At 48.1% G+C, this 22700-nt stretch overlaps 1 protein-coding gene across 1 annotated transcript in view; it reads left to right on the top strand.

Annotated features, from left to right (window-relative positions):
- Positions 1-22700, top strand: part of LOC138468323 (exportin-5-like) — a 1170237-nt gene that overhangs the window by 849739 nt on the left and 297798 nt on the right. The gene's annotated exons all lie outside the window — the stretch shown is intronic.

Below are 22700 nucleotides of genomic sequence, written 5' to 3'. Positions count from 1 at the left end.
AAACTCTCAATGGGAAGCGTAGCAGGGCAGTCTGGCTCCCCTCTCAGAAGGGATTGGGCTGGTACCAAAGTACAACTAGTCCCCTGCATAACAGAATATACCACATATAAGTGTACTATAGAATGATCTACGTTTATTTAATATTGCATTAGAATAAAGACAAAGAAGTACTGTGTCCAGAGCCCTGGTTCTCTCTAGGCTTGGCCATTGCAATAGCCTCTTCCTCAACCTTCCTCTTTCCTCCCTTCGACCCCTCAAACTAATCCAGAATAGGACTGCAAGACTTATCTTTGGCCTCAAGCCCCAGGATCACATCTCTCCAGCCCTAAAATCTCTCCACTGGCCCCCAGTGACAGCAAGGATCACATTTAAAACCCTTTGCATCATTCACCAGGCTTTCTGGAGCCTGGGACCTCTCTAAATCCAGCTTTCTCTTCCGAAACACCTCCCAGCCAGAATCCTTCGGTCTTCTGGCTTCAACTCTCTGCAGGTCAAACGTTTCTCCAAGCAGAGAGTGGGAGGTGTAGATCCCTCTCCTCGGCTGGCGCCTCCCTACGGAACATCCTCCCTCCACCCTCAGACTTGAGGCCGATCTTCTCTAGTTCCGGAAATTTCAATACCTTATTTTTCTCCTCTTCCTTCCTTCTCCCCGTGCTAAATTCTCCACCTACCGCTGCGACTGTGGCCTGGTCCCCTACGAGTCATACAAGGACCAGAGAACCCCCTCCCCCACCAGTCCCTCCCAGCATCCTTTGCCAGCACTTGCCCTCGTGTCGCCTTTCCTGGACTTTCCCAACCCAGTCCTCCTGGGATACATTGTGTCACCTCAGCACTCTGCAAAAACGTAGGCGGGATCGAAAGTATCCCCCTTTCCTTGGATACAGTAGTTTATCACAAGAAAAATGAGAAGGGCAGCTCAAAGAGCTCCCAGCAACACTGCACAGAAAGTGCAGAGTGCTGCAGTAATACATTGCAGATTCCTTAATAGGTGGAGGAAAACATTACTCCAAAAAGATGCAACCTAAAGTGTTTAAAAAGGTTCCCAGAGGTAGAGTAAAAGACGTGAGTGTGGAAAAAGGTTCCCACTCAACGGATCAGAGTCCAGCAAAAAGAGCTTGGGGGTGGGGGCTCACAAGTGGGGAGAATATTGTACAAAATATGAAATTCTACCTAACCCTCCTTCACCCAGAGGCGGCTTCTCTGTGCTGGCTCCCCCGAGGACCCTAGAACATCAAAATGACGCCAGCACATGTACAACACTCCCGTGGGGGGCAGGATCTGCCTCTTCTTGAGGAGTGGAAGTCTGCAACCACTGACTCCTGGGTGCATTCAGTGGTGGGCAAGGGTCATCACCTTCCTCTCGCCTATTCCGCCCTCTTATCTGCCCCGAAGTGTGGTTCAGAACTCCTGCTTCACGAGATTCAGAAGCTTGTACTGTTTGGCGAAAAATAATGTATTCATTTGTCAGAGAGGAGTTTAGGCTTCTATTCAGTTGTTTTCCATCCCCAAAGAGTACAAAGGGGGCTTATGTAAGGTTCTGGAGCTCTTCTTTTCTTTCCACCTTTTCTAACCCCAAGAAATAGCCATGTCCCGATAAAGACTTCTTTACAGCTGCGCGACTGAAAACCATCCTCCACATCCACAGCAGCTTATCTGCACTTGCCGATTTGGCCCCCTTGTCGATTTGCCTCCAATTCTCCAACATAAATTTGTATTTCCAATACAAGGTCCTTTCTTAGGATTTAGCTTGGCCCCCAGAGTCTTCAGGGCAGCCTACCTTCATCTGAGAGGGGTGCCACCTGTACCAGTTCTCAGAAAATTGGTCAGAGGTCGAAGTGGGCGGAAGCGGTGCTCCTACACTTATTTTTAAGTTTCACCGTTCCTATACTTTTATTTTCGACAGAAACTGTTCTGGAATGGTTTTGTTTTAAAATAAAAGTGTAGGAAGAAATTGAAGCCTGCACTTCAGTGCACTTCACTGAGCATTCCCTTAAACAGCAGCTGTGCCTTTTTGGGGGGTTTGGATTGTGTGTGGGAGGGGACGCAGCTGTTACAGAGTGGACCTCCGATATGTGTTTCCCCTTTAAAGGGGTGTGTACCTTGTGACTGTGTTGCCCTTTTAAGACAATAAAAGGGAGCCTGCAGGCACGTGCGGGCAGACACGGCTGCGGACACCATGACTAAGTAATCTGCATGTGTGTTCTTTATTGTGGCCTGCAGGCCCGCCCTGAGTACAAGGGGCCTGTAGGCCCACGGCATCATGGGGCCTCCTACACGATCAGCCAGACGAGCCTGCCTGAGTCAGCAAGGTCAGCCTTGCTTCCTACTGAGGCACTGAAGCCTCCCAAGTGCTGGTGTCCCATAGCACTGCAGGGTGGGGCTGGTACGATGTCCCATGGCCAGACCCCACCCTTCCAACCTCCGAGGCCCTGGGCCTACTGATGCTGGTGTCCCATAGCATCTGATGGGGGAGCTGGTACGATGTCCCATGGCCAGCCCCACCCCCTAACATTGGCGACGAAAAGGAAGTAGTCTCTTTCTCAAGATGGAAAGGAGAGAAAGAAGACCACGGACTCACAAAGTGTAAGCAGTCTCTACGTCCCTTCAGCACAGCACCCGACCCTATCTGCAGACAGGAAGGGCCCGCGCTTCACCACACGTGCTACGGCAATAGCCCGGGCCACCCTGCAGTGAGCTGCATCCTGAGGTGCCTGGAAAGAAGGCGGGAAAGTGGAGTGGCCACAGCCGCAAAGAAAGTGGTGGTTCCTGGGGGGAGAAAGTGATTCTCCTAGGCCCCTGCTGCACACGCCGCACGCCAGGAAGAAAGGGCCTCGTGCCCCGCAGTGAAGTGCAGCCTCAGCCGCATTGTAATGGAGGCGGCGTCGGAAGGAGGCCGCGTGTGCATCTCAACTCCCAAGAGGAAAGAGGAAGAGCGCCCGACCCACACCGCAAGCTAGGATTGGCCTGCGCCTCGCTGCCATGGCTGCGGTGCAGGCCCGGGCCACCCTGGGGTGAAGTGCGCCATGCGGCATCTGCCGCATCAAAATGTCCGTGTGCCCGCCCAAGGGCAAAGGATTAGAACGGACACCGCGGCGAAGGAATGCAGCCTCGACTGCAAGTATCCAGCAGTAGCATCGCCCGCATGAAAGAGGTGAGCTGCCCGGCCCTCCCCACCTCTGAGCAGAGGAAGCATGTCCTGCGGCCGCGGCCGCAACGAAGAGGGGCTGCACCTCCCCCAACCACACTCCACACAACACGAAGCGGCTACACACGTGGCGTCCGCCGCATGGAGAAGTGAGCCGCCTCTCCCCCCCGCATGCCTGCCGCCACCACGGGCCAGGCCAGAGGGAAAGCGGCATGAGCCAAATTATGAAAGCCGCAGATGCGCTGCTGCCACTCCGCCCGCGGCAGGGAAAGTAAATTCTCCGGAATGGAGCGAAAAAGTAAGTAAGGTGCTGCTCCCTGGCACACAGCCGCCGGTGGGGAGTGCCACACTGCTCCGGTGGGAGCCTTAAAGCAAATAAAACCAAATGTGCGCGCTAGGCTGGGGCTGCCCGCTTGTCCCCAGGACAGTCAACTTGCACCTCGGTGACTGGGGGCCTGCAGCCCCAAGGCCATGGCAACGTGTATAAACCCAAGGACCCATCAGCCCGCGTATCCTGGGCCCATGTTGCGCACACTGTCAGTGGACTCTCCCAGCATAACCAGATCAATGGCGAGGATAGAAGAGAGAGATTGGAAAGGGAGGGTTGCAGCTCTCGAGTGCTTGTGCACCCCCTAGACATGCATCTCCGACACCCTGCCATGGAAGCCACCCGGACTGTCTTCTTTACGAGTGGCCTTAACACCATGCGAGCCACTGCAGTTGCCCGGTCTGCCTTGCAGGTGGGGGAGGGGGTGACACCGAACCACCAAGGTTCTTGAACGGCCTGCCACTAGTGCAGCCACGCATGCCAGGCGGGCACAAAACTGAACCAACACCAAGAAGCAGCAAAACAGACCGGCAATGGGTTGCAGCTCATGGCGAATGCTTGTGCGCCCTCCGGTGACGTCGACGAAAAGGAACACTCCTGGTTGGGTTAACATCGCCGGAGAAGGGGGTGAGTGGGGTCCGCCACCCCCACACCCTGTTGGCAGCACGTGGAACAACCGGGACGCCCAGAGAGATGTGGAGTGCTGCCCTGCCCACACCAGCAAGGGACTATGCCGATGTGGCCCCTGGGACCCACCAGGCGCGGCTTTGCCGGCCGTGAACTGTACTGTCACTTAGCGTTAAGAGGACTCAGTAAACTGTGTTGTGATGCTGCGAACCTGCATAGTATGTACATGTTTAAAGTGGTCTCAGTAAAGGACAGCAATGTCAAGCTGTGCTCCGGCATTCGGTAGGAGGGTCCTACAATGGTGGCAATTCCGTACCCGAGGTTAATAAAGGGTTATATAATTTGCGGTCCAACTGCCAACCATCCACCAGAGGGGGGCCCACTGTGACTGGCACCTGTGGGGGGGGTGAGTTGACAGACAGTGACAGTTATGAAGTCAGTTATGTTTGTGGTTATACTGGTTAATCGTTATGTTGGAATTGCACGTTTGTTCCCTATGAAAAAGGAGGGATGTTACGGAGTGGACCTCCGATATGTGTTTCCCCTTTAAGGGGGTGTGTACCTTGTGACTGTGTTGCCCTTTTACGTCATGGCCCAAGACAATGAAAGGGAGCCCGCAGGCACGTGCGGGCAGACATGGCTGCACACACCATGACTAAGTAATCTGCGTGTGTGTCCTTTATTGTGGCCTGCAGGCCCGCCCTGAGTACAAGGGGCCTGCAGGCCACGGCATCATGGGGCCTCCTACACGATCAGCCAGACGAGCCTGCCTGAGTCAGCAAGCCTCCCCAGTGCTGGTGTCCCATAGCACTGCAGGGTGGGGCTGGTACGATGTCCCATGGCCAGACCCCACCCTGCCAACCTCCGAGGCCCTGGGCCTCCTGATGCTGGTGTCCCATAGCACTGCAGGGTGGGGCTGGTACGATGTCCCATGGCCAGCCCCACCCCCTAACAGCAGCGATGGGGTGTGTGGAGAGCAGGGAAGGCTGGCAGGGAACATAGTTCCACTACTTCTTTTCGTACACTTCGACCACTGCAATTGTTTGATAGAGTGGTTTTGCCGTACCAGATTACACTCCCATCTCAAACTTCTATTGGAACTGACGTGCTCGGTTGGGATGTAATACAATTAGTTGGTTTCAAAATTATTCGCGGGTAATCTGGCCTTTTGATCATCTGTTTGTATCTACGTGTTATGTAGTATAAAACTCAATTTGCATTGTGGAAATAATACAGTGACTGTGTTTCCCTGTTCTACTGCATTTTCTATGTAACAGCGTATGCAAACTAGGAATGTGTTTTGTTTTGTGCCGTCCATTGTGCAAGTCTTTGTGCTTTTCATTACCACTATTGATTTCGTAACTGTACACTTACAAGATTTAAAGCCCATGTGTCAGCAGGCTATAATGGCATGTTAAAGCCCATAAGCCTGCGTTTTGCCCATAGCCCATAGCCTAGAACTATCCCACTGGTGCAGAATACAATGCGCAATTATGGTTGCTGCATTAACAATGTTTGTGGACTGGATGAGATTGATATGGAATGGCCAATACATAGCACCACACTCCAAATCATTGCGGATGGAGTGCATGTCATGACTTTCACTGTTGATATGCCATTGCAGCGGACTTGTGCATGAAAGGCAATCTGAAACGTGGACATAAATAGTTCATTGAATTGGTTTATATGTATTGCTGAATTGTTTGTTAATTGGATTGTAGCGACACCAATAAAAAGTTCTTTTGAAAAACAAGCCGTCAAATTTTACATGCATGAATTCATGCTTTTTCTTCCAAACATTAACAGAAGGAAAGAGAATGTCACTTACCTATTGCTAATATTTTGCAACTTCGTTTTTAAAATGACTGCTGTTGAGTCCTTAAGAATGTCCCAGGGCACTGCCGCCAGTAATGGCCACGTTGTGAGGCAACAGTGGGACCGTGTGGCCAATCCAAGCGTGTCTGTTAAGAAGAAATCTCAAAAATATGCCAATTCCTCCCACCTTAGAGCCGTCCAGCTCTTTTGCTAAACATTAGGACTTTGAACTTTTCAAATCAATGTGTTTTCTGTGTTTTTCTTTTTATGGAGTCTAAACCACTCCATAGGCATCATCTTTTCATTTGTCTGTTAGGGAGAATTCTCTTATAAGGCTAATTTCCCAAACCTAGTGAGTCCTTTGCTGGACTTGCTGGGGTTTGTGTTTTTTCTCCTGCTAAGAGTGAGACTCTTTTTCTCCCACTCTTAGGCATGATTTGAGGTATGTCTTTGACTTATTGTGTGCTTATGGGCTATGGGGTCTTTTTACTCCATAGGGTATCATCCGTTTTAGTGTATGTGTTACACAGCACCCTCAGTGCAGTAACACAGGGGTGTCATAGTGACCCCCAAACATAGACTCCATACCCTGGGACTGACTACTGTCTCCCAGGGCATGTAAAGTCACCATTGACTTTACTAGTCCAAAATTGTGAACCGAACCAGTACAAACCATCATATTGTGGAAGTACTGGAAGGGGTTCCGTCTGTTTCCAAGGGGGAACTGTCCAGTCCCCCCTTGTCGAGTTTCTGGCTGGTGGCAATGGTTACCATGCAAAATATTCCACCGGAATATTTCCTATGGGATTTTCCCATTGATTTTAAACGCACCACTTTTTGGTACAATGTTAAAGATACCACCGGTTTATTTATTTAATAGAAAATCACTGGTTGGGTCTTTTCGCCAGAACTCTTTTCTAAAATGGTGTTTGTGTCCGTCTCTGTAACTCCAACCAAGTTGGGGCCCTGTGTTCCACGTTTTGGCGGGCTTCTCCACAGAAGCCCTCCAACTGGTGCCACTCTGTCTGGGTTCCACAGGATGTGTGGGTGGGGGAATTGGCACCCTGGACTGCGTTGCCTTAGCAACTCAAGTCGCACCCTGTTCTGATTGACCAAGTGGTGAGCCGCTCGGCTCACCACTTAGCATGTATGAGTGACAGCTACGCTGTTGAATGGGGGTTTTTCTGCATAAAAGCAGGGCTTTTGGGACTGGAACTTCAGAAGTCGCCACAGGACCTAAGAAATCCGAACAGGGGAGAAGCTGAGCCATCTGCAACGACGACCCCACCGGTGGAGCCCTGCTGCAACGACCTCCACCACTTTCCCGACGACAAGAGATGATCTTCTGCTGAAAGAGTCTTCTTCCTCTGAGCTGATGGGATCAACCAGTTTGCCATTTCGCCTTCCAGGGCGTCTCGTGGTCGATTCGCCCGTGCCAAGCACCCCGGCGGCCGGATAGCCAAGCTTCACCACTGTGACCGCGAATAAAAGGAAAGCACCTTTTAACCGACGAACTCTGCGGCTGGTCTCTTCCCTGGGCAGTGCAACGACTCCAAGTTTCCTCCTCAACAAGATCTTCTCTTCCCCTGGTCGAAACCACGAACTGCACCCGCTGCCAGGAACCACTGCCACCGCTGGAGCTTCCTCAACTTTAAAGGTACTGTGTTCCACCTGGCCTCCCTTTCTATGGTTTGCTAAAGGTGACCCTTAAATCCTTGGCTTTCCAACTGGGTTGGCCCCCAGACCTTCTAACTTTACCTTCTGAATCAACCCAACCTCTTTTGAACATTTTTACAAAGACTCAAATACATTTCTAAACTGTGTGATCTTGGGCACATTTCACCTTGCTCCATTTAAAGGGGGCCTGGCCTTTTGGCTCTACAGTAGACTCTGCCTTAACTAACTTTTTTTGGTCTTAGAAAAGTGTTGAGAACTGTTTTATTTTCATGACCTGCCTTTTTCTCTCCCTTTAACTTAATTATTGGAGTGCCATCTAAGTTACGCGCTCGCATCTGTTTTTACAAATAGAAGTGGTTTGACTTAGACTTGTCTAATAATTCTTAAGGGAGGTGTGTATACTTTTCTGATTGTGTTTGAACTTGCTTTGATTTATAGTGCTAGTGTATTTCCTTAAGTGTGTGTTAAATAAATAATTATATACTTTTGATACCAAGCTCTGGTCAGTGTTTGCTTGCTCTGCTGTGTTTTTAGCCCTATTGTGTATCCTCTGTATACTGCCCTACTCTTCTTGAGAGAAGTCTGACTGCTCAGCCACAGCTACCAGGTAAATCTGGGTGGTGCAGACTGCTACCAATTGGGTTTACTGCTTACTCCTGTAGTCTTAATCTTCTTGCATTGTTCCCCAAGGGAACTGCACAGGATTCTGCCTAACAGTGTCACACAGCACCCTCAGTGCACTGGCACAGGGAAACCTTTCAGGCTTTCCCAAGATTTTAATACCTTCTCTGGGATAAACTACTGTTTCCCAGAGTAAGAGAAGTGAAATTGACTTTACTAGTCTTTTAAATTCCTAGACCCAGCACACCCCATCTTACAATAGAGTGCTGGAGGGGTTAATTAGTATCCCCTGTGTCTAGATACTCATTTAGCAGTCAAATGCTACCCTTTCCTCTCAGAATGGCTGGTGGCAGTGGTTTTACAACAAACTACCATGATTTTCCCCGACCGCGAACTATTCGTAGCTCCGGTAACGTTAAATCGTGAGAGCCATGTTTTTCAAGATGGCGTATGAGCCCCCTCTGTAAAAACAGGTCCTGGTCTTCTTTTTTCGGCATTTCTTTGTGGAAAGGTCCTTCTAGAGTTTGTATCTGCGCCCCAAACCTAGTTTGGTCTTTGTTCATTCACCTTTGGCAGGCTTCAAGAGTGAACACTGCCTCTGGCGCCCGAGTGTCTGGGGTGGCCTGGAAGTAAGGAGGTGCCGGAAACTCCCTGTGCTTAGTCTCCTAGGAGACCCAAATACACTCTGTGGTGATTGGCTGGCTGGCTGGCTGACTGTCTGGCAAGGACAGCCACCCTGCTGGGGGAGTGACAGCTAGGCTGGAGTGAATGGGAGAGAACTGAATAAAAGGCGAGTCTCTTGGCTTGGAAGGCAGAATCGACCACTGGACGAAGGAACCGAAGAAGAGCTTGAAGAGGACGCCTGCTGCAACTCCTGGTTCGTTGGTTTGCCCGGTGAAGTCCTGCTGCAGGTCTGAATCGCCAAGTTTGTATCGACAGACGCCTTGCAAGGACAACTTCTCCCTTTTTGAGTTGGTGGGACCAATCAACTCAACAGTAAGCCACCTGGATACCTATCTCGGAGCTGGTTGCATTTTCCTCAGAGTGCTGCAGGAAACCGTATAACCAGGGAGAGGGACACCATATTGTGTGCGTTACTTACAGCTCCAGAATTGATGTTTGCCAGTTGTAAGCTTTTGGGCCAGTTCAAGTGCAGTGCAGGAGTCCCCCGACGTCCTCCCTCTTGTCCCCACGACTGAGGCACAGGAACAGCGAGATATGCAGGAACAGAAGTCATCAGCTGCATCTTTTTCTTCATTGTAAGGTACTGTAAAACAAGACTGAGTACGTTCCTCTCGCAGTGGAAGTGCTTGGAACTTTTGCAACTCACACCCCTAATCAGCTTGTGACCCAACATATGATTCTTCTTTCTACAAACTACTCCTAAGAACTTGTGCAGAGACTTTTCCGTTTAACTACCAAAACTGCTTTATCCTATCCAAGACTTTAGCCCATTGACTTTGGCCTAGCCTATTGAATTGAATTGACTCTTCTGCTGAACTCAAAATATCTACTGTCTAAGAATAATTGTAACCTTTCATGTTCTAATAACCATTACCGTTTACTCCTCTTGAAAAGTATTCTGAAATAGTTTTGAAGTATATTTGTGTGTTATATAATGGCCTCCTTCTTATGAATGTTTTATAACTGACAGATAAATACATTAAAAAGTATTTCTCAAAGAAACCTTGAGTGTAAGAGTTTATTTGAACACCTGTGATTGTAGACCTCTGCGTAACATCATTACTGCTCACAGTCCCCTTTTGAGATAAGCCTGGCTGCTCAGCCCCGCTACCAAAACTGTGTAGTACAGACTTATACCAAAGTTTGGTTTGCTTACACCTGTAGACATAGTTGTGTGTAGTGTTCCCAGAGGGTACTGCATACAAACTTTGCCTAACCGTGTCCAAAAACACTCTGCTTATTGCATGTTTTATATTCCATTTCAGCTCAATCTCCCACACCAGGAGACCAATTAAAACCTTATTGTTTTATTTGTCTAGTTATTTTTTGAAGGCAGAGTGACATCCCGACCGTAAGGTTTTTGTGCCTTAGAATAACTCCTAATTTATCATGTTTTATTATTGCGTTATGAGCAGAACACTAACAAATGAACAGATCACTAGTAAAAAGTTAGCTGCCAAAACAAAAATGTTTTCACCTTAGCACAAAGGTATATTTTAAAGTAGGTCAAATGTAAAGAAGGTGAAAAAGGACATCAATTTGTAGGTCAAAAAGGGAAGATGATCAATTGTAAACAATCCTCGATTAGCCGGTCTATAAGCACCAATTACACCTACACAGAGACTGGAATTCTTAGGATTTCAATGTGATTTCCAGGCAGGAAAGCTCTTTCAAATGCATGAAAGAGTGGCAGCTGTCTTAGCCACGTTACACCCATGACTGGACCTCTGCATTGTTTCCTGTAACTTCTGGGGCTCATGGCATTGTGCATACTAGCAGTACTTACGCTGCAGCTTCATATGCGCTGCATGCTGCTTCATTTGGTGTATTGGGACCAAATGAGTGATGCCAAAGACATGCTTTTTTTGATTCCGGGCTGGCTCAAGGACAATATACTGTTTGTCAAACAGTCCAAACCTTAGAACAGGAACTACCTTTCCGGATCCTCTGCATCCGTTGGCAATGGCAACATTCTTCTTCTCTCAAACTGGGGAGCCACCGTTGGAGAATCATAGTTTCATGACATGTGGGGTCTGCAAGAGCACATAAATTACCTGGAACTCAAAGCGGTCTTCCTTGTACTTCAGACCATCATGTCGGTTCTAAAAGAATTGAGGCTCATGATTCTCAGACAATGTGGTGAACCTGTTCTGTCTAAACAAGCAAGTAGGTACAAGATTGACGAAGCTTTGAGCGCAGGCAGCTCAAATATGGAAATGGGCTCTGCAGAACAACATCTGGTTCCAAGCAGCCAATCTGGCACGAACAGACAACCAGGAAGTGGACGCGCTGAGCAGGTTGGGATATTCAACCACCCAACCAGGAGTGGGAGCTTCTGGAAGGTGTGTGGGAACCTTTCTCAAGAATGACTGATGAGATGGATTTCTGAAAACAGTCTTGGGGGGGGCGGGGGCGGAGGGGGATTATTTTAGGAGGCCACCCTATTTATGGCAATAAGGATACACTCAGAGGTTCCCTAAAACAAGTCTCAGGAAAGGTGCTAGACTGGTCAATGTGTTGACACAGAACATAACCAATAATTCAAGCTAGTTGGGGAGTAAATAAAAATACCATTTATTCATTAGGCCTTTCTAAACGCACTAAGCATAGACAATTTCACAAGTAAATCTTGTAATCGAAAACCATACATCACATATACACATTCACCTTTAGCGATGTCACCTGCTAGAAGTCAACGTTCAGATGGATTTCTAGAATCTGTCCTGATGGACAGATTTTTGGCCACCCTAGTTCTAGTGAACGGGTAACTCTGAGAGGTTAGCCAAAACCCAATCAAGGTAAATGTGGAGAGCAGTCAAGGCACATTCTGAGGAGAGTGTGAGTGGGGTTGGAGGTTCACAATGAGTCTTCACAGTGAACTACACAATAATTCATTTTAGACAGGAATGTACAAAATCACACCCTAATAAATTAAGCAGGTAATATTATCGCACAACACTCAAACATATGTTCATTCACCATATGTTCTTACAATGCGCTTAAATTACTTAAATACTACAAGAGGTAAGTAAATTAATGCAGTAAAGATGGAACCAAGTCACAGATGATTTTACCTAACTTCAGGAGTCCAATCCCTAAGTCGAATGGGGCTTTGTGCCCAAAAGTCACAGGATCCACAATGCTTCTGCCCAGAATGTATTGTAGCAGGTGATTTACTTGTGTTGGTGATTGTTCAAAAGAAGATATGCAACAAGGTTACTAGGTATGTAAACTGTGTTCCTATCTTTCAAATAGAACTACCCAGGTTCATTGACCAAAAGGCAGTGGAATAGAATGTTTAGGATACAAAGAGACTGGTTCTCAATGTTCTCCTATGGAGGACAGGGGAAGACCAATGATTTGTGTTTACCTTTCCCCTGGCTCATATTTTCCCAGATGACTTTATGGGTCGACTGGGGGTCCTTGGAGGTTATATTTCCTGCTGTTGGTTCCAGTGGAAGGTGACCAGGATCTGCGAGTGCAAGGATTCTTCCGGTCAGTTCTAGATGCGAGATGCAACCCCTGTCCAAGAAATGCAAGATTCACTGATGCATGCCTCTTCAGGACACTTGACAGGATGGGGGGAGATGAGTTGCAGCAAAGGCCACTGCACACAGTCTACGTGAGGCATCCTTCCAGTCGCGGTTGAAGAAGCTTCTCCAGGACAGGATCCCTTGGTGTTGGAAGACTACAATTCGCAGGGAAGTGTACGGAAGGCATGGTATCAAAGCAAGACATACAAAAGTGATCACAGTTCAAGGGTGTTTGCTTAACTGTAAAATGGGTGAGATAAACTCCTAATCTAAATCTAAGATGGGAGCAAGCTACTACCAGCAAATAATAATACAGTCCTAGTAGAGGCTAGTCAAATAAAAAGGGCCTATACTAGAAAAGCCTATTGCCAATCCTTACCGCTATGTTATAAAATAGTGTAGGGTAATGTTTCACAAGAAAAGAAAGAAGTGTTCACCAAATGAAAAGTCAGGATGTTTGTTAGGCAACGTTTGTATGCAGTACCCTATGGGAACACTACAAACAACTCTGACTACAGGTATAGGAAACCCAACCTTTGGTATAAGCTTGTACTACACAGTTTTGGTAGCGTGTTGAGCAGCCAGGCTTATCTCAAGAGGGGTCAATGTGTATTGGAGTGGATTTACACAGAGATTTACAGTTAGAAGTATTCAAATAAACTCTTACACTCAAGGTTCCTTGAATAAACAATTATTAATTTAACAGTCAGTTAGAATAAGCCTTCTTTAGAAGGGAGCAATATGATAGTAACACTCAAATACACTTCATGAAATACACTTTGTGAAATACACACTCTTAATATCTCTAAATCAGTAGATACCCTTTTGGGATGGCCCACAGACACTACCTACACCCTCAGGTGACTTCAATTGCTAGGATGCTGGGGACATTAATATATCATTGTTGCAAACAAGAGACCACAAATATTCTTAAGCAGGCAAATACTTTCAGATCCCCCAATAAGAGTCATTCAGTAGAAGAGGCTAAGCCAAAGTCAATAGGCAAAAGTCTATGTAAGTGGAAGCACTTCTTTGTAGGTAAGTAGAAAGTCTTTGTACAATGTTTTAGAAGTCTTTGAAGAAAAGAAGAATCAAATGTAGGGCCACAAGCTGATTAGACTTGTGAGGATTAGTAGATGCAAGCAACTCTACAGTAAGGGCTAAGTTTTCTCAGACTTTTGACAGTACCTTTAAAATGTAGAAAAGATGCAGCAGATGACTCCTGTTCCTGTGCAGCTCTGCAGATCTCACTGTTCCTGGGCCTCAGTCGTGGGGACAAGAGGGAGGACGTCGGGGGGGAGGGGGGGGGGTTGGGTGGTACGCCTGCACTGGGATGGTCAAAACTCGGAACCGGCAAACTTCGCTTTTAGTGGCTGTTCAGTGTTTCAGCTCCTCGCTTCTACCGCAAATAGCAACACTGCAGTTCCTGGCTGTCGAGGTGGACTTTACTTGCTTTGGGGGTCCCGCACTCTGTTGAGGGGGCTGGGGCTTGGGCTCGGTCAATCATGCTTCCTAGGCCAGCTTAAAAGCAAACGCACATAATCTGGTGGTGTTCTCTCTGTCTATACTGTTTCCAGCTGCAACTCTGTGGAAATTCAACCAGCTCCGAGATGGATATCCAGGTGGCTTACTTTGGCGTTGATTGGTCCCACCAACTCAAGGGGAGAAGTTGTCCTTTCAGGGGCTTCTCTGTCGATGCAACTTGGCGTTTCGGGACTGTAGCAGGGCTTCAGTGGGCAAACCAACGGTCCAGGAGTTGCAGCAGGTGTCCTCTTCAAGTTCTTCTTCAGTTCCTTCGTCCAGTGGTCGACTCTGCCTTCCAAGCCAAAAGACTTGCCTTTTATTCTGTTCTCTCCCATTCACTCCAGCCTAGCTGTCAGTCACCAAGCAGGGTGACTGTCCGTGACGGACAGTCAGCCAGCCAATCATCACAGAGTGCATTTGGGTCTCCTAGTAGACTAAGCACAGGGGTTTCGGGCACCTCCCTCACTTCCTGCCTACCCCAGACACCCTGCCTACCCCAGACACCCTGTGTCCAGAGAAGGGCTTCACTCGTGATTGCCACGAAAGGCAAAACGAACAATGGGACCAAACCTGGTTTGGCATGCAGAGTAAATCTCAAGAAGGACCTTTCCACAAAGAAATGTCGAAAAAGGACGGCCGGGCCATTTTGACAAAAATGGCACCCATGGGTGCCTTACTGTAGCAGCGAACACAGCACGCAGTAAAAGCACACAGTGTTTGTAAAAAGTAAACCACTGCCATGAGCAATTAATTGTAGAAAGGGGAACATAAAAATGTCACATGAGAAACTAGACAAAGGGGATACTAAGTAACCCCTCCAGCACCCTATTGTAAGATAGTGTGTGATGGGTCTAGAAAGTTACACATATAAGTAAAGTTAATTTCCCTTCACTGCTCTTGGAAACAGTAGTTATCCAAGAGAAGGTATTTAAACCTTGGGGAAATCTGAAAAACTGCACTGAAGGTGCAGTGTGGCACAATGTAAAAAGATGCCTATTGAGTTTGTCAGACTCTAAAACCAAAAGACAGTGTTCAAATCACAAAAAATACATGAGAGAGTGGGGGGAAAAAGGTCTCACTCTCTCCAGGTTAGAGATTAAAAAGTCCTAAACTCCAGCAAAAGTGCTGGGGCTCTCTGAGGTAGAAGGCAATTACCACATTTCTGAGAATTCTCCCTATTGGGGACTAACTAGTTCAGGATATGTTTGAGACATGCTCTCGAGGATCCAGCCCTTCAGAGTCTTCGGAAGGGTCCCTGGACCACGTGTTGGACTGTCCAGCTGTCTCGGGGGCTACCACGCCAGAAGGCCGCTGTTTCACCTTTACACCTGGAACTTTGGTGGTCACCAGCTTGTACTACAAGTTGCCTTCTGTGACAAACCTGAAGGTGTCTCACTTACTAGTCCTCAGGGATCTGTCATCCAGGTGCCCAGGACACAGCCATCACTATTGGAACCAGTTCCTGGGGGTGGACCAGTGCGGCAGGATCACCTGGATGGGGAGGGACTTCGGGGAGTGGAAGTGGGACACCGAAGGGTGGGACACATTTTTCACATCCTGTCCAGTAAGATACTTAGAAATTCTACCCCACCCACCCCCTTTCCAACACGACCACTTTCTCACCCTGTATGCGACAACGGACTAATACCAGAACCGTTTACTCGACATGTCCTAACACAAGGGTCAGGCAGAACCAGGCAATTACCGACAACTACACACACACCTGACTGCTCTTTCCCTTCCCCACTGGGATAAAAGGCGGAGCACAAGAGCACACTCTGAGCAAGGCCGAACGCACAAGGAACCAGCTATGCCAGGACGGCAGTTCAAACGGTGGAGAAAGGCGGCGAGACCTGAAAGGATGTCCGGGTTGTCCTTGACATTTTCAACCCAGACCTGCGAAGCCTCCGACAAAAGAAACTTTAGACTGGGAATCGCAGCTGGCAAATAGTGTGACGGATGTCAGCGGTACATTGAAACCTCCTGCACTGATCGCTAGGCTGTGGAGACGAGGTTGCCATTGAGGTACTGACCTCGACTCCAGCGGCAAAAGAAATGCAGAGTTCAGAACAGCCGGTGGTCGGAAGAACCTGAAAGTGGGCCGGACTGTTAGACTCAAGGTTGCAGTATCAACATTAAGAAGATTAAGAGACAGAGGTCTTTTGTGAACGAACTTGGTACCAGAGAGTGGTCCGGCGCCACGTGGGCGCTCATTCAAAGGTATCTGGTTGGTACCCCTCTCCTGAACAAGGAATGTATTGAACTGAAAGATATTGAAACTACAAGTACCAAGACGTGATAGTGAAGGCCAGCGTGAGGTGTCAAGGTGGTCATACAACTGTCAAGCCAAACCCCTTGTACAATCGAAAGTCCTTGACACGTTGTAGGAATTGTTAACTGTGTAAAATGTGAAACCGACTGAGAGAATTGTGAAACAGGCGTTTGCGCCTGGCAAAGTGGAACGTCGTGCGAACTAGTTATTGTGAAGGACCATTCCCTTGCCATAGGCTAACAGTGACCCAGCGAGAAGTGATCGCCCTTTCTGAAGTCTTTGTTTAAAGTTGGCAAGTGCTGTGGAAGGGCTGAGCCTGGATGAGGGGGACCTAACTAAAAGCTGGTGGTTTAAAAAGACAGAGACTCTTGAATATTACAAATAAGGAAATTGTGATTAAAAGGTGATATTGAACGTGACTGAGGGACGTCAAGAAGAAGGTTGTGAAGAAGCTAAGTGAACAACATTGTGACGACAAGTATGAACCCGACTGAGGGATGTCCACAGTGAATGGTTGGTCTGAGCACCACTGAGGCAGGCTGGCGAGTGAGAGGAGGTACAGAGCCTGGCTGAGGGGGATCCAAGGGTGGAGGATAACCACCTGATTTAAAGATTAGTATAACAAACTATTTGTTTTGGCATATCAGGCCCCTCTGAAGCAAGAGATTTTACATGAGAAGAGACTGGGGCACATAAGGCCCCGCTATAGAGAAAGGGTATTGTAAGCTTGTGTCAGAAGCCCAGGAGTGTGCTTAATCCCCTTGGTTACAGGAATGCACCAAAAGGTGATTGGCCGACTGGCTGTCCTTGGAGGACAGCCACCCTGCTATGTGATTGACAGCTAGGCTCGAATGAATGGGAGAAACCTGCATAAAAGGCGAGGTCTTTTGGCTTGGAAGGCAGTGTCGACCACTGGACAAAGGAATCCAAAGATGATCTTGGAAGAGACGCCCGCTGCAACTCCTGAACCTTTGGTTTGCCTGGTAAAGCCCTATGGCTGTGCTGAAGCTCTGAATTCGCCTCGACTAGAGAAGCCCTGCAAGGACTACTTCTCCCCTTGGGTTGGTGGGACCAATCAACCCCAAAGTGAACTTGTCTGGCCATCCTCTCGGAGCTGGCTGTACTTCCACTGCTGCTGTTGCTGGAACCCAAGTGCCAGGGAGAGGAACACCAGATTGAGTGCATCACTTTTAAGTCGGACCCGAGCTCCAGGAAGATCCTCCCACCACAACAGAGTGCTGGACCCCAGATTCGAGGAAAGTCTAGAGTGGTATCTGAGAGACCGCAGTGGTGCTATTTGCTGGAGACGCGAGGATCTGAAACCGCGAAGTGCTGCTGAATTGAAGTTGCCCATTGCTGCCGCCGACCTTCAAGTTGTAGTGCAGGAGTCCCCCAACGTCCTCCCCCTTGTCTCCACGACTGAGGCCCAGGAACAACAGGATCTACAGACCTGCACAGGAACAGAAGCCAGCTGAAACCATTTCTTCTACCGAAAGGTACTGTGAAACTAAGGGGACTTACCTCTTGTTTGTAGCCTTGCTTGTTCTCAGTTGAGACTGGTCTTGGTTGCTTTGCCGAGTTGCTTTCAGCTGTGCGCCTCACAAGCCTCCCAGCTTGTGGCCCTACATTGATTCTTTTTCTACAAATACTTCTAAAACATTGTGCATAACTTTTACTTACCTACCAGAAGTGCTTCAGCTTACCTAGACTTTTGCTAACTAAGATTGGCTGTCCTGGCTCCCTAAAAGACTCTTCTACCTCTGACTCTGTGCTTTACCTTTCCTCCAGGAAAGGGTTAATTTACTTTGCATTGGGGGTTTAAAAGTACCTACCTGCTTCAGAATATTTGTTTAACCTTTACTTTCTTTCTCCAGCATTGGATCTTTCATGTATTCACATGCTTTGAATATTTCCCCATCGTCAGGCTGGGAAACCTCAATAACTTTAACCTAGCGTTTTCCTATGGAAAACTTCAGCAGTTTAGTGTCCTATCAATGTACTTTTTGGGTGCTTTAGGACGTCTGGTATAAATAGCCCCGCCCGAAACTTCCCTTCAGATTTCAACCGTCTCCAAACTGTTAGGATCACCTTGTGTTTCTTCGTGTTTTTGCATGTGCGTTTGGTTTGTGGGCTAGGATGTCATCGTGGCCCAGAAGAAGTCTCTTTTTCAGCCTTGTGCTACCTGCGGCATAAAGGTGTACGAAGGGGATGATCATATGGACTGTCTTTAATGTCTCTACACCATCACCCGGCGCATGCCTACGAGGTATGTCAGGGGTTTTTGCAGAAGACCTTAAAAGACCGTAATCGACGGCTCATATGTCGGCTTAATGAGGGCACGTAACTGACTTCTGAGGTGGGTTCAGCCCCGGGGAGCCAGTCTTCAGGAAGAGCGGAGACGTCAGTGGAGCATCGTCGGGCAGCTTCGGGGGAACCCCCTGCTAAGAAAGAAGCATCGGGCAGCGCTGCCTGTGTCGGAGGTGGGTAAAGGCAGAAAGTCTTCATCTAGGCCGCATCATTCGAAGGCGAGTGGCTCCTTGTTGTCCAAGCATGGTCGGCCGGACAAGTCCAAGGGGTCTGGTGGTAGGCCCAAGAAGTCTACGGTGTTGTAGAAAGACCTGGCGAAGCCAAAGGAGTCGTCGTCAAAGCTCTCGTCGTCCAGGGACCATCACAAGTCTTCATACAGCCGGGAGTCTTCGAAGCACCGGTCCGGTTCTTCCAAGAAATCCGGGTCTCCAGTGTAATCGAAAGCCATGGGACGTGGTTCTGACGACGAGCTTGTTGATGGTTGTGCCGTCGTCGACGGTAGTGCTGCAATCTATGGTCCCGTCAGCGGCGGTCGTGTCATTGGCGCCGTCCACGACTCTGACAGACAGTGGTCCGCTGCTGTCGTCACAGATGGACTCGGAAGGGTTGTTGACAGGTGGGGCGTCGCAGTCCGCCACCTTTGAATCCATTCTTCTTGAGAACGTTTTGCAGCAAGATCCAGCTATGTTTTCTGTTTCTTCGGGAATGGAGGAGGAACAGGAACCGGTGTTTGACCCGTCGGCTCTGCGCAGTGTGAGGCCTTCATCGAGTGGGGGTGGGGTGGGGGCTGGACCGCCCCTTTACCCGTTGGTTAACCCGCAATATCTGCTGTTGTTGCAAGTGCCATCTACGCTTCAGTCTTCGTTATGGCAACTGGATGCAAGGTTGCTGCCTCCTCCGAGTCCAGCGGTTCCGGTGGTCGAGGGGTTGCCTGGTGAGGCACCTAGAAAGTCTCCTCCGGCACTGTTGCCGTTGCCGTTGCTGGTGGGTTTGGGTCGTCCACGGTCTCATCCTGAAGAAGGCGAGCTACCTGAATCGGACCCTGAGAGTGTTCCGCCGGACACCCTATCTACTGTCGTCGACGAGGGATGACGAGTTAGACACGGACCCGGAGGTGGAGCAGCCCGTAGTCCGGCACAACAGATGATATTGGGGCGTTCCCTGCCATGATGTCGAAAGCGTGTCTGGAGTTTGGGCTGGCGCCTGAAGAGAAACGTAAGGACTGCTTCCTCTTCGACCATATGGGCAAGCGGAGGAAGGCGGTCTTCTCGGAGGCGATTCTTGACCACATGTTTGTTTATTGAATTTATAAAGCGCACCAGACCCGGGAGTAACAGGGCGCGGCAGGGTTATGAAAGGCTTACAAGGTTACATAGTGTATAAAGTACAGTATACAGGTAGTCAAAATTTCACAATAGATATAACCATATACAATATACAAATAGTCAAATTTCACAACAAAGACAGGGTTATTTACATCATAGTGTACAAACGTCTTTAGAAATTTGCGAGCTTAAGAGGCAGACAATGCTGGAATGCAATAGTGTCAGAGGAAGCTAGTTATCGATCAGATTGAGGTGGGTAATGAGGTTCTTTCTGAAGTGAGGGTAGGCTAGGTCAGCTCTCGGCTCATGTGGCAGGGAGTTTTCAGAGTTTAGCGGCCTTCACAGGGAAACTGTTGCCGCCGATCTTGGAGGATTTGAATCTGGGTACTAGCAGGCAGTTAGTATTAACGGTTCCAGTAGGTCTGCTGGAAGTTCTTCTAGATAATTTGTCAGTTAGGTACCTAGGTGCAGCATTGTGCACTGCTTTGTGTGTCAACTAGGCGATTTTTAATTGTTTTTTGTTATGGGTGGATAACCAATTGTATTGGCGTCTGATTGCGGTCATATGCACTCTTTTGTTGATGCCCAGTGCAGCTCTAAGGGTGTCGTTTTGTAGTATTTGGAGTTTTTGGATACTGGCTTTATTGGCACTACTGCAGTAATCTAATCTTGAGAGGATTAATGCTGTAGCAAATATGATACAGCTGTCATTGGAGAGGAAGGGCCTACCTGCGCTAATCAGCTTGCACGTGTAAACTGTCATGGATGCCAGAGAATTCAGTTGTCTATTGAAGGACATTGTGTCATCCAGGTAGAAACCAAGGGTTTTTACCTCCTTGGAGACTATGGTTTTGTTGCCATCAATGATGAAAGAGGCGTATTCCTGACCTAGTTTATAGATATTGGAAGGGGTACCGAGGATTATTAGCTCTGTCTTGTCGTCATTCAGGCATAAACCGTGAGTGGCCATCCATGCCTGAATGATGAGGTAGATTCTATTCACCAACGCCAAGTCCCTGCCATGATCCCCAGAAGGTCGGAGGAGAATCTGAGTGTAATCTGCGTAATTAGTGTAGGTGACACCCAGAATATCTAAATCATCGAAACAATGGTTTGGTGAATATGTTGTACAGAGTTGGAGACACGCAGGAGCCCTGGGGGACCCCGCACACGATTGTGGTAGGATCAGCAGCTGCTGAGGGAGAGAATACTCTGATGGTTCTGTCGCTCAGGAATGATTCTGTCCACTTGAGAGCGCCCGTGGAGAAATGGGCTGCTGTATCTAGATGCCTACAGAGGACCTTGTGGTCCACCAGATCAAATGCAGCTGAGAGATCAAGTAGCAGCAGTAGTGCTGTCTTCCCTTTATCTCTCAACTCATCGATGTGAGTCTTCAGATCTATCCGTGCTGTTTCCGTTCCGTGTAGTGGTCGTAATCCTGATTGTCGGACCCCTAGGAGTTTATGCAGTTCGAGGTATTTTTGTATCTGCAGGTATGCCACTTTATCCAGAATTTTGAGTAAAAAGGATACCGTTCTAATGGGGCGGTAGTTGGTGGCGATAAGTGGGTCTAAAGTTTGCTTCTTCAGAAGAGGGAGAACCCAGGATTGTTTGAGATTGGCTGGGACGGTGCCAGAGGCAAAAGAGGCGTTGATCAGTTTGGAAATGAAAGGGGAGAGGTCTCTTGCTGCCTCTTTTATGATGTATGCTGGGCAGACATCTCCTTTACAATTGGACGGTTTGAGTGAGAGGATGGTTTTTTCCACTTCGAGGATAGAGGTTTTGGTGAAACAGAGTGTTATTTGGAGCAGAATTTATTTTGTTCGGTGGGGGAGAGTTAGTTGGTTGAGGTAATTTTAGGGAATCTTTCTTATTTTTTATTTTGGTTTGTAAAGTATTTATTTTATTGGTTAGGGCTTGTTGTATCTCTGAACACCAAGTCTTGGTTTTGATATAGATATCGGGTGTGGAGATAAGGGACACTAGTTCTCTTAGTATTGTGAATAATTCTTTCACACTAGAGTTGGAATTGGCAATACGTTCATTATGAGTTTAGTTTTTCCAGGCAGATTTCTTTTTTGTAGTGTGATGCTGTGGACGCTAGCATCTTTTTGTTCTCATTGGAAGGGCAGAGCCGCCAGTTAGTTTAACATTTTCTTTTTAATAGTCGCAGGTCCTTTAATTGTGGAGTGAACCACTTATTAAGTGGCAGGAGGTGTCATGACCCTTGCCCTGTCACGACCCTCGCCCAAAACCCCCTCTGGCAAACCCATTGGCCAGGTGGAGTCAGGACTCGGGCCTCTAGAGCCTGGCATCCTCTTCAAAAGCCCTCATGGGGCCAGTCCTGGCACCTATGGCGCCAGGCTCATACACCATGAAAAACAATGTGCTTGGGAACTACTTTATTGTATTGTCAGCCAACATGGAGGCATCCACATAGCTTGGTTCCTCGGAACCAAGCTATGCGGTCTAGTGTTTTGGGTGTGGTAGCCTAGGGACTACTTTACCTGGACTATTTTGTTGGGGCTATTTAAACCACACCCGAACAAGATAACACGCTTCGCGTTACTTTGCAGCTTGCAACGTGACGCTCACCATGTCCAGCTATTCCCTCGAACCTCAGAGAAGCAGAACCTGCAAGGAGACAATGGAACATCATTAGCAGCAGCATCTTACCTGCAGTCTTCATCTTTAAACACTCACAGCTACTGAGAACAGCTTCCTCGAATCTGCACGCCTCCCGGACAGAACAACCTATTCTGGAAGATAGAGGCAACATTAAAGAAAGCAGTAGAGACATTTACAAATTATGAACTGCTCAAAAGGCTTACCTGGCTGGTCG

The sequence above is a fragment of the Ambystoma mexicanum genome, chromosome 4q (genome assembly GCF_040938575.1).
Source record: "Ambystoma mexicanum isolate Mex_15411 chromosome 4q, UKY_AmexF1_1, whole genome shotgun sequence".
NCBI classification, from domain to species: Eukaryota; Metazoa; Chordata; class Amphibia; order Caudata; family Ambystomatidae; genus Ambystoma; species Ambystoma mexicanum.
Note: the sequence above shows the minus strand (reverse complement) of the source record. Positions and strands in the feature narration are given on the sequence as shown.